Source organism: Bombina bombina, chromosome 1, assembly GCF_027579735.1.
Source record: "Bombina bombina isolate aBomBom1 chromosome 1, aBomBom1.pri, whole genome shotgun sequence".
In the NCBI taxonomy this organism is placed as follows: Eukaryota; Metazoa; Chordata; class Amphibia; order Anura; family Bombinatoridae; genus Bombina; species Bombina bombina.
Window position 1 is genome coordinate 1,047,935,208 of NC_069499.1, and position 10,965 is coordinate 1,047,946,172.

Here is a 10,965-nt window from a genome sequence, read left to right on the forward strand (position 1 = left end):
ATAGGCTTACAAGTAGGAGTAGGTAACTTAAATCTGTGAGGAAAATTTCCACCAATGCCCCAGCTGAATCAAGGCTAAATAGTTTTAATTAGAAAAAAATGTTTTTCTCCATTCACACACTAAAGTTTATTAAATCAAAATTTAACCACACATACATTTAGCAGAAGCTAAAGATTTAAAAACACTCCACCTAAGTTGAACTAGGATTTTTAAATTAATCTGAAATCAGTATCACTGGTATCTAGCAGCAAAAATTGTAGTTGTAAGCTAAGCCCTTACAATCCGAGGGCTAGTTTAAATTTTAAATTTTTACAAATTATTGAAGCTGCATTGTACCAGACCAACTAAGGTGAGCAAATTAAAAGAAAAGGGAAAGACAAAGCTTATCCCCAGGACCCCTGACGTACGTTTCACAAAAAACGCTTCCTCAGAGGAAGCGTTTTTTGTGAAACGTACGTCAGGGGTCCTGGGGATAAGCTTTGTCTTTCCCTTTTCTTTTAATTTGCTCACCTTAGTTGGTCTGGTACAATGCAGCTTCAATAATTTGTAAAAATTTAAAATTTAAACTAGCCCTCGGATTGTAAGGGCTTAGCTTACAACTACAATTTTTGCTGCTAGATACCAGTGATACTGATTTCAGATTAATTTAAAAATCCTAGTTCAACTTAGGTGGAGTGTTTTTAAATCTTTAGCTTCTGCTAAATGTATGTGTGGTTAAATTTTGATTTAATAAACTTTAGTGTGTGAATGGAGAAAAACATTTTTTTCTAATTAAAACTATTTAGCCTTGATTCAGCTGGGGCATTGGTGGAAATTTTCCTCACAGATTTAAGTTACCTACTCCTACTTGTAAGCCTATTTACAATTATTTATTAGTTGTATCCTGCCCTTAACTTTAAATCTGTGGCAGGAGGTCTCTATGGTTAGGAGATTATAAAACTCAAATTGGGCTATCTGCCCTTAACCACTGAATCTCTTGTTATAATATACTTTGCCCTACCCCCACCCTCTCTCACTTTAAATTGACACTGACAAATCTACTTATTTATTTAAAATGGAGTATATTCGTTCTTTGTTAAAAGAAGTGTTGATTACATTGGATATTGAGGAAACTAGTCCTCCTGATACTAAAACTAGTAAACTTTTAAATTCTGTTTATAAACCTCCTGTGGTTACTCCAGAGGTTTTTCCAGTTCCTGATGCTATTTCTGATATAATTTCTAAGGAATGGAATAGGCCTAGTACTTCTTTTATTCCTTCTTCAAGGTTTAAAAAATTGTATCCTTGGCCAGCAGTTACATTTGAGTTTTGGGAAAAGATCCCCAAAGTTGATGGGGCTATCTCTACTCTTGCTAAACGTACTACTATTCCTATGAAAGATAGTACTTCTTTTAAAGATCCTTTAGATAGGAAACTTGAATCTTATATAAGGAAAGCCTATTTATATTATGGTCATTTTCTCAGGCCTGCAATTTCTTTGGCTGATGTTGCAGCTGCATCAACTTTTTGGTTGGAAAATTTAGCGCAACAAGAATTGGATTCTGATTTGACTAGCATTGTTTGCTTGCTTCAACATGCTAATTATTTTATTTGTGATGCCATTTTTGATATAATCAAAATTGATGTTAAATCTATGTCTTTAGCTATTTTAGCTAGAAGAGCTTTGTGGCTTAAATCTTGGAATGCTGTCATGACTTCTAAGTCCAGATTGCTATCTCTTTCTTTCCAAAGTAATAAGTTATTTGGTCTGGGGGAAGGGAGTTTTTTTGCCTCAGGATAAAAGACCTAAGGGTAAATCTAAAGCTTCTAACCATTTTCGTTCCTTTTGACAATTATGGAACAGAAACCTAATCCTTCCCCCAAAGAATCTGTTTCCAGTTGGAAACCCTCTTCAAATTGGAATAAATCCAAGCCATTTAAGAAACCAAAGCCAGCCCCCAAGTCCGCATGAAGGTGCGGCCCTCATTCCAGCTCAGCTGGTAGGGGCAGATTAAGGTTTTTCAAGGATGTTTGGACAAATTCTGTCCAAAATCAATGGATTCTGATTATTGTCTCTCAGGGGTACCAAATAGGATTCAGAGTAAGACCAGAAAATCCCAGAAAATCCAGTAAAGGCTCAGGCTTTCCTGAAGTGTTTTTCAGACCTGGAGTTTTCAGGGGTAATCATGCCGGTTCCGTTTCAGGAACAGGGTCTGGGGTTTTAGTCAAATCTATTCATTGTCCCAAAGAAAGAAAATTCATTCAGACCAGTTGAAAATTTTGAATCGTTATGAAAGTGTACCAACTTTCACAATGGTGACTATAAGGACTATTCTGCTTTGTGTTCAGCACGGGCATTATATGTCCACAATAGACTTACAGTATGCATATATTCATATTCCGATCATTATCAGTTTCTGAGATTCTCTTTTCTAGACAAGCATTACCAATTTGTTGCTCCTCTATTTGGCCTAGCGACTGCTCCAAGAATCTTTTCAAAGGTTCTTGGTGCCCTACTCTCTGTAATCAGAGAGCAGGGTATTGTGGTGTTTCCTTATTTGGATGATATCTTTGTACTAGCTCAGTCTTTAAATTCTGCAGAATCTCACACTAATCAACTAGTGTTGTTTCTTCGAAAACATGGTTGGAGGATCAATTTACCAAAAAGTTCTTTGATTCCTCAGACAAGGGTCACCTTTTTAGGTTTCCAGATAGATTCAGTGTCCATGACTCTGTCTCTAACAGACAAGAGACGTTTAAAATTGGTTTCAGCCTGTCGGAACCTTCAGTCGCAGTCATTCCCTTCAGTAGCTATGTGTATGGAAGTTTTAGGTCTCATGACTGCAGCATCGGACGCGATCCCCTTTGCTCGTTTTCATATGAGACCTCTCCAGCTTTGTATGCTGAACCAATGGTGCAGGGATTATATAAGGATATCACAATTAATATCCTTAAATCCCAATGTTCGACTATCTCTGACTTGGTGGTTAAATCACCATCGTATAGTTCTAGGGGCCTCTTTTGTTCGTCCAACCTGGACTGTGATCACAACAGATGCGAGTCTTTCAGGTTGGGGAGCTGTTTGGGGATCTCTGACAGCACAAGGGGTTTGGAAATCTCAAGAGGCGAGATTGCCAATCAATATTTTCGAACTCCGTGCGATTTTCAGGGCTCTTCAGATTTGGCCTCTGATGAACAGTTCTCTCTTCATTTGTTTTCAGACAGAAAATATCAAAACTGTGGCATATGTCAATCATCAGGGTGGGACTCACAGTTCCCAAGCTATGAAAGAAGTATCCCGGATACTTGCTTGGGCGGAATCCAGCTCCTGTCTAATTTCTGCGGTTCATATCCCAGGTATAGACAATTGGGAAGTGGATTATCTCAGCCATCAGACTTTACATCTGGGGGAGTGGTCCCTCCTTCCAGATGTGTTTTCTTAGGTTGTTCAGATGTGGGGTCTTCCAGAAATAGATCTGATGGCTTCTCATCTAAACAAGAAACTTCCCCAGTACCTGTCCAGGTCCAGGGATCCTCAGGCGGAAGCACTGGATGCATTGACACTTCCTTGGTGTTATCAACCTGCTTATATTTCCCCCCCTCTAGTTCTTCTTCCAAGAGTGATCTCCAAAATCATCATGGAGCAATCGTTTGTGTTGCTGGTGGCTCCAGCATAGCCTCACAGGTTTTGGTATGCGGATCTTGTTCGGATGTCCAGTTGCCAACCTTGGCCACTTCCATTAAGGCCGGACCTTCTGTCTCAATGTCCGTTTATCCATCAGGATCTCAAATCATTAAATTTGAAGGTATGGAAATTGAACGCCTAGTGATTAGTCATAGAGGTTTCTCTGACTCAGTGATTAATACTATGTTACAGGCTTGTAAATCTGTTTCAAGAAAGATTTATTATCGAGTTTGGAAGATTTATATTTCATGGTGTTCTTCTCATAAATTCTCTTGGCATTCTTTCAGAATTCCTAGAATTTTACAGTTTCTTCAGGATGGTTTGGATAAGGTTTTGGCATCTATTTATCAAGCTGTCAGCCGCAAATACACTAGAATTCCGCAGCGTATTTGTGGTGAGCCTGATTCGCCTTAGTTACCAAACCCTACAGACCGGCAAAATTAGAATTTAGTGGCGTAACATACGATCCGCCGGACTCAGTCCAACACAGATCGATGCTTACATCATTACAGATGTTCCGAATGCAAGTTCGGCACAATCTGACTACTTTTGCTAGTTATCAAAAGTCTACCAGGTACGCTCGGCACTATTTCGGCCCAGCTTACCTGGTTTAATCCGCCCTGGAGGCGGCGGATGCCATAGGAATCAATGGGAGTCTGAAAGCAGCGAAAGCTCATGTTCGCTGCTGCCCGATATCCTATTGATTCCTATGGGAACGTTTACACCTAACACCTTAACATGTACCTCGAGTCTAAACACCCCTAATCTGCCGCCCCCTACACCGCCGCCGCCTACATTATACTTATTAACCCCTAATCTGCCGCCCGACATCGCCGCCACCTACATTATACTTATTAACCTCTAAACCTCCGCTCCCGGAGCCCACCGCCACTCTAATAAACTTATTAACCCCTAAACAGCCGCTCATGGACCCCGCCGCAACTAAATAAAGTGTTTAACCCCTAAACCGCCGCTCCCGGAGCCCACCACCACCTACATTATATTTAATAACCCCTAATCTGCCCCCCCTACACCGTCGCCACCTACGTTATACTTATTAACCCCTAATCTGCCGCCCCTACACCGTTACCACCTACATTATATTTATTAACCCCTAATCTGCCCCCATTACACCGCCGCCACCTACCTACATTTATTAACCCCTAATCTGCCGCCCCCAATGTCGACACCACTATAATAAAGTTATTAACCCCTAAACCTAAGTCTAACCCTAACACCCCCTAACTTAAATATAATTTAAATAAATATAAATAAATATTACTATCATTAAATAAATTATTCCTATTTAAAACTAAATACTTACCTGTAAAATAAACCCTAAGCTAGCTACAATATAACTAATAGTTACATTGTAGCTAGCTTAGGGTTTATTTTTATTTTACAGGCAACTTTGTATTTATTTTAACTAGGTACAATAGTTATTAAATAGTTATTAACTATTTAATAACTTCCTAGTTAAAATAAAGACAAATTTACCTGTAAAATAAAACCTAACCTAAGTTGCAATTACGCCTAACACTATACTATAATTAAATAAATTCCCTAAACTAAATACAATTTAATACAATTTAAAAAAATTATCTAAAGTACAAAAACCCCCCACTAAATTACAGAAAATAATAAAATAATTACAAGATTTTTAAACTAATTACACCTAATCTAATCCCCCTAACAAAATAAAAAAGCCCCCCAAAATAAAAAAAACCCTACCCTACACTAAATTACAAATAGCCCTTAAAAGGGCCTTTTGCGGGGCATTGCCCCAAAGTAATCAGCTCTTTTACCTGTAAAAAAAAAAATTACAACCCCCCAACATTAAAACCCACCACCCACACAACCAACCCTACTCTAAAACCCACCCAATCCCCCCTTAAAAAAAAACTAACACTAACCCCTTGAAGATCAGCCTACCTTGAGAAGTCTTCACCCAACCGGACCGAAGTCCTCAACGATTCTGGCAGAAGTGGTCCTCCAGACGGGCAGAAGTGGTCCTCCAGATGGGCAGAAGTCTTCATCCAGACGGCATCTTCTATCTTCATCCATCCGGCGCGGAGCGGCTCCATCTTCAAGACATCCGACGTGGAGCATCCTCTTCTTTCGATGGCGACTGAAGAATGAAGGTTCCTTTAAGTGATGTCATCCAAGATGGCGTCCCTTCAATTCCGATTGGCTGATAAAATTCTATCAGCCAATCGGAATTAAGGTAGGGAAAATCCTATTGGCTGATGCAATCAGCCAATAGGATTGAAGTTCAATCCAATTGGCTGATCCAATCAGCCAATAGGATTGAGCTTGCATTCTATTGGCTGTTCTGAAGCCAATGAAGACTTCTGCCCATCTGGAGGACCACTTCTGCCCGTCTGGAGGACCACTTCTGCCGGATTCGTTGAGGACTTCGGCCCGGTTGGGTGAAGACTTCTCAAGGTAGGCTGATCTTCAAGGGGTTAGTGTTAGGTTTTTTTAAGGGGGGATTGGGTGGGTTTTAGAGTAGGGTTGGTTGTGTGGGTGGTGGGTTTTAATGTTGGGGGGGTTGTAATTTTTTATTTACAGGTAAAAGAGCTGATTACTTTGGGGCAATGCCCCGCAAAAGGCCCTTTTAAGGGCTATTTGTAATTTAGTGTAGGGTAGGACTTTTTTTATTTTGTTAGGGGGATTAGATTAGGTGTAATTAGTTGAAAAATCGTGTAATTATTTTATTATTTTTTGTAATTTAGTGTTGTTTTTTTTGTACTTTAGATAATTTTTTTTAATTGTATTTAATTGTATTTAGTTTAGGGAATTTATTTAATTATAGTCTAGTGTTAGGTGTAATTGTAGCTTAGGTTAGGTTTTATTTTACAGGTATATTTGTATTTATTTTAACTAGGAAGTTATTAAATAGTTAATAACTATTTAGTAACTATTGTACCTAGTTAAAATAAATACAAAGTTGCCTGTAAAGTAAAAATAAAGCCTAAGCTAGATACAATGTAACTATTGTAGCTAGTTTAGGGTTTATTTTATAGGTAAGTATTTAGTTTTAAATAGGAATTATTTATTTAATGATAGTAATATTTATTGAGATGTATTTAAATTATATTTAAGTTAGGGGGTGTTAGGGTTAGGGTTAGACTTAGGTTTAGTGGTTAATAAATATAATATAGTGGCGGCAACATTGGGGGCGGCAGATTAGGGGTTAATAAATGTAGGTAGGTGGCGGCGGTGTAGGGAGGCAGATTAGGGGTTAATAAATATAATGTAGGTGGCGGTGGGCTCCGGGAGCGGCGGTTTAGGGGTTAATAATTGTATTTTAGTTGCGACAGGGTCCGGGAGTGGCGGTTTAGGGGTTAATACATTTATTAGAGTTGCGGTGGGCTCTGGGAGTGGCGGTTTAGGGGTTAATACATTTATTAGAGTTGCGGTGGGCTCCGGGAGCGGCGGTATAGGGGGTAAACAGTATAGTATAGCGTGGGTGTTTAGTGACAGGGTAGCAAGAAAGCTGTAAAAAAGCCGAAGAGCAGCGAGATCGATGACTGTTAGTTAACAGTCTGCTGCGTATCGCACTGTACTTGGTGCGCTGCTTTTTGACAGCTTTTTTGATAACTTTGGAGAACGTATTCAGGTCCGCGGCAGCGATGTTAGGCGATGTTAGGTAAGTTGACGGCTTGATAAATAGATGCCTTTGTCTGCAAGTTCCTTGAAGGGACAAATCTCTGCTCTTTCTTTTTTATTTCACAGAAAGATTGCTAAGCTTCCTGATATTTGCTGTTTTGTACAGGCTTTGGTTTGTATCAAGCCTGTCATTAAATCAATCTCTCCTCCTTGGAGTCTTAATTTGGTTTTGAAGGCTTTACAGGCTCTTCCATTTGAGCCTATGGCATCTATTTATCAAGCCGTCAACTTACCTGCATTCGACGGCACCAATATGCTCGCCTAAGATTGCCTAACATCGCTTCTGCGGACCTGAATACGTTCTCCAAAATTATCAAAAAAGCTGTCAAAAAGCTGCGCACCAAGTACGGTGCGATGAGCAGCGGACTGTTGTCAACTAACAGTCATCGATCTCGCTGCTCTTCGGCTTTTTTACAGCTTTCTTGGTACCCTGTCACTAAACACCCACACTATACTATACTGTTTTACCCCCTATACCGCCGCTCCCGGACCCCGCCGCAACTCTAATAAATGTATTAACCCCTATACCGCCGCTCCCGGAGCCCACCGCAACTCTAATAAATGTATTACCCCTAAACCGTCGCTCACGGACCCCACCGCAACTAAATACAATTATTAATCCCTAAACCGCCACTCCCAGAGCCCACCACAGCTAAATACAATTATTAACCCCTAAACCGCCGCTCCCGGACCCCACCGCCACCTACATTATACTTATATTGCCCCAAAGTAATCAGCTCTTTTACCTGTAAAAAAAATTACAACCCCCCCAACATTAAAACCCACCACCCACACAACCAACTCTACTCTAAAACCCACCCAATCCCCCCCTTAATAAAACCTAACACTAACCCCTTGAAGATCACCCTACCTTGAAAAGTCTTCACCCAACTGGGCCGAAGTCCTCAACGAAGCTGGCGACGTGGTCCTCCAGACGAGCAGAAGTCTTCATCCGGGTGGCATCTTCTATCTTCATCCATCCGGCGCGAAGCGGCTCCATCTTCAAAACATCTGACGCGGAACATCCTCTTCATCCGGAGTCTTCTTGAACAATGACAGGTCCTTTCAGATTCAAGTTCAATCCGATTGGCTGATCCGATCAGCCAATCAGATTGAGCTCGCATTCTATTGGCTGATCGGAACAGCCAATAGAATGCGAGCTCAATCTGATTGGCTGATTCCATCAGCCAATCAGAATATTCCTACCTTAATTCCGATTGGCTGATAGAATCCTATCAGCCAATCGGAATTCGAGGGACGCCATCTTGGATGACGTCCCTTAAAGGAACCGTCATTCATCGGGAAGTTGTCGGAAGAAGAAGATGGGTCCGCGGTGGAGGTCTTCAAGATGGAGCCGGTCCTCATCGGATGAAGATAGAAGATGCCGCTTGGATCAAGATGGTTGCCGGTCCGGATCGCCTCTTCTTCCCGGATAGGATGAAGACTTTGGAGCCTCTTCTGGACCTCTTCAGCCGCCGGATGATGGATGTCTAGCCCCCGCTTGGGCTTGGATGAAGATTTTGGAGCCAGGACGGATCGGTGTGATACCCGGCAAGGTGAAGACAAGGTAGGAAGATCTTCAGGGGCTTAGTGTTAGGTTTATTTAAGGGGGGTTTGGGTTAGATTAGGGGTATGTGGGTGGTGGGTTGTAATGTTGGGGGGGGTATTGTATGGGTTTTTTTACAGGCAAAAGAGCTGAATTCTTTGGGGCATGCCCCGCAAAGGGCCCTGTTCAGGGCTGGTAAGGTAAAAGAGCTTTGAACTTTTGTAATTTAGAATAGGGTAGGGCATTTTTTTATTTTGGGGGGCTTTGTTATTTTATTAGGGGGTTTAGAGTAGGTGTAATTAGTTTAAAATTGTTGTAATTTTTTTCTAATGTTTGTAAATATTTTTTTATTTTTTGTAACTTAGTTATTTTTTATTTTTTGTACTTTAGTTAGTTTATTTAATTGTAGTTATTTGTAGATATTGTATTTAATTAATTTATTGATAGTGTAGTGTTAGGTTTAATTGTAACTTAGGTTAGGATTTATTTTACAGGTAATTTTGTAATTATTTTAACTATTTTAGATATTAAATAGTTCTTAACTATTTAATAGCTATTCTACCTGGTTAAAATAAATACAAAGTTACCTGTAAAATAAATATAAATCCTAAAATAGCTATAATATAATTATAATTTATGTTGTAGCTATATTAGGGTTTATTTTACAGGTAAGTATTTAGATTTAAATAGGTATAATTTATTTAATAAGAGTTAATTTATTTCGTTAGAATAAAATTATATTTAACTTAGGGGGGTGTTAGGGTTAGGGTTAAAATTAGCTTTAGGGGTTAAAAAATTTATTAGAGTAGCAGTGATCTCCGATTGGCAGATTAGGGGTTAACACTTGAAGTTAGGTGTCGGCGATGTTAGGGAGGGCAGATTAGGGGTTAATAATATTTATTATAGGGTTATTGAGGCGGGAGTGAGGCGGATTAGGGGTTAATAACTTTATTATAGTAGCGGTGCGGTCCGCTCGGCAGATTAGGGGTTAATAAGTGTAGGCAGGTGGAGGCGACGTTGAGGGGGGCAGATTAGGGGTTAATAAATATAATATAGGGGTCGGCGGTGTTAAGGGCAGCAGATTAGGGGTACATAGCTATAATGTAGCTGGCGGCGGCGTGCGGACGGCAGATTAGGGGTTAATAAGTGTAGGTAGCTGGCGGCGACGTTGTGGGGGGCAGATTAGGGGTTAATAAATATAATATAGGGGTCGGCGGTGTTAGGGGCAGCAGATTAGGGGTACATAGGGATAACGTAGGTGGCGGCAGTGTACGGAGCAGAAGATTAGGGGTTAAAAAAATTTTATAGAGTGGCGGCGATGTGGGGGGGTCTCGGTTTAGGGGTACATAGGTTGTTTATGGGTGTTAGTGTACTTTAGAGCACAGTAGTTAAGAGCTTTATAAACCGGCGTTAGCCCAGAAAGCTCTTAACTACTGACTTTTTTCTGCGGCTGGAGTTTTGTCGTTAGAATTCTAACGCTCACTTCAGACACGACTCTAAATACTGGAGTTAGAAAGATCCCATTGAAAAGATAGGATACGCAATTGACGTAAGGGGATCTGCGGTATGGAAAAGTCGCGGCTGGAAGGTGAGCGTTAGACCCTTTCCTGACTGACTCCAAATACCGGCGGTAGCCTAAAACCAGCGTTAGGAGCCTCTAACGCTGGTTTTGACGGCTACCGCCAAACTCTAAATCTAGGCCTAAGAAAGCTACAATGTAACTATTAGTTATATTGTAGCTAGCTTAGGGTTTATTTTACAGGTAAATATTTAGTTTTAAATAGGAAAAATGTATTTAATGCTAGAAATATTTATTTATATTTATTTATTATTTATATTAAGTTAGGGGGTGTTAGGGTTAGACTTAGGTTTAGGGGTTAATAAATGTGATGTAGGTGGCGGCGGTGTAGGGGGGGCAGATTAGGGGTTAATAAATGTAATGTAGGTGGCGGCACTGTAGGGGGGGCAGATTAGGGGTTAATAAAAATAATGTAGGTGGCGGCGGTGTGGGGGGGGCAGATTAGGGGTTAATAAGTATAATGTAGTTGGCGGTGGGCTCCGGGAGCGACGGTATAGGGGGTTA